Source organism: Sinocyclocheilus anshuiensis, unplaced genomic scaffold, assembly GCF_001515605.1.
Source record: "Sinocyclocheilus anshuiensis isolate Anshui unplaced genomic scaffold, SAMN03320099.WGS_v1.1 scaffold603, whole genome shotgun sequence".
NCBI classification, from domain to species: Eukaryota; Metazoa; Chordata; class Actinopteri; order Cypriniformes; family Cyprinidae; genus Sinocyclocheilus; species Sinocyclocheilus anshuiensis.
This window is the reverse complement of record NW_015551055.1, coordinates 395860-397937: the sequence shown is the minus strand read 5'-3', so window position 1 is coordinate 397937 and position 2078 is coordinate 395860.

Sequence of the window (2078 nt, the reverse complement as noted above, 5' to 3'; positions counted from 1 at the left end):
ATTAAATAAACAGCTAAATTAAATACTTTTAACAGTACCAAAATTTTAATTATAATAAATAAATAAATATCAAATTAAAAAGATATTCTAATTGGGTTAGATTAGATTAATATCAGGTGTTCTTATGTATATAAATATTAAGAAATTTACATTTTTCCCTTTTCTTTTCACAGAAATGCAGGCAAAAGGACAGCTATAATTGCAATCTGGCAATTAAAAATACTTCTTTTCTTTTTTTTTATTGGGGGTAAAACTTCACAATATGGTTCCATTAGTTAATGCATTAGCAATATGTTGAGCAATATATTTGCTTCAGTATTTGTATGTGTTTATATATTTATATTAATTTATATTTTATATAATATTGATTTATTCTTGATTATTTAGTCTTTGTTAACATTAGTCAACTCAGGTCCATTAAATAATAGTAACAGATACAACTTTTGATTTGTAATAATGTATCAAATGTATTATTAGTAAATGTTAAAATTAACATTAATAGGATTAATAAATGCTTTAGTAGTATTTCTCAGATAATGTTAACTAAAGTAGTGCACCTATGATAATTCTCTGATTTTAGTTGTTAGATGTAGTCAAGAAGATCAAGACCTCTGATGTGGGACAGGCCAATATTACCTTTTTATGGGGGAGAGACAGACATTTGATGTTTCAAACTAACTACTTTTCATTCTATTTAATTTTATCTTAGTTTAGTTTATTGAACACGTCTAATAGTTCTTGCCAGAGCACAGAAAGTGGACTGGTTTTGCTGACTATTATTCTCAGGATCCTTCAAAACTTTGATGACCGAAGAGATGCAGCTGTCCAGCACAGATAAGCAACTGCCCAAAAAAATTAAACAGCACTAAACTTGATTCTTACTCGACTTTATCGCATATCCCACAAAGCGGATGAACAAGAAAAGCAGGACCCCATTAAATAAGCTACTTGGAGAGGTTACAATGTCTTACATAGAGCCATATGCTCTGAAACATGTCCATGATAATGTGACTAGATCGTTGGTGAGTCAATAGCACTGGAGGCCACAGTCTGTTCTTTAACTTCATAAGACAAGGGCAGAATGAAACACAGCAGAGTAAGAAGTAATTCAATAGAGCGTAATCAAATAAAGTCGAGCACAGAATGGGACAAAGCGTTATGAAACGCAATGTAATGCAGCAGCATTCAATTCAACAGAACAGAACATGATACAAGAATGTAGAACAAATTACAACCTAGAACAAGTGGAAATGTCACTGCATATTGGGTTGGACATGAGAATCGAGCACATCACTGCTTAGAAACTGAAGCACAGCAATATTCACACAAGACATTTTACAGCAGTATTTCCTCAGCGGCCAGAAAACAGGGCACTTAACTCTGATTAATCAACAGTATTTAGGCATCAAAGCTGTGCTACGATTTATGTTTAAATATTGATCCCGTGTGACTGCTGTTCTCTAATTCTGCCGATTGCATGCAAGAACAAACCTCCCATTACAACATCATCAGGGGCACAACTGGCAACATGCCTGAGAAAGTGAGCCAAGTCTGAGCTGATGTTGGTCAGGTGAGTCTAGGAGTATTGCGCTCGATATTAAAGATGCACTTTGAAGAAAGTGCTTACATTAATAATTGATGCAGGCCGCCTGTAATCAAATTGGTATGTCTACCACAGTACAGCTTTTGGACTCAGCAGAGCTCCATTTGAGACTGAATGTAAAATAGCATGCGATGAGTATAGAGCCTGTCAGCCTTTCACTCACGGCTACGTTATATCCAGTGGCGTAGATTGTGGAATTTCCAACAATTCCAATTGTTACAGCTATTGCTTTGGTGCCAAATGTGAATTTGTGAGCTTTTGAGAGCCGAAGCGGAGCGTAAGTGACTGTTTGCCATTTTAGCGACGTAAAATCTCTCGCTCAAAAGCTCCAGAGTGGCAGAACTGAATTGATCTCAATAGCTGCTGTTTTCTCACCCAACCTCTGAATCAGACCTTTAATAGCAGCTCAGATAGGTCACTTCTCACATTCATCTTCCCCCCTGAGTGTCACAGAAAAGGCACTTACTAAGATTCC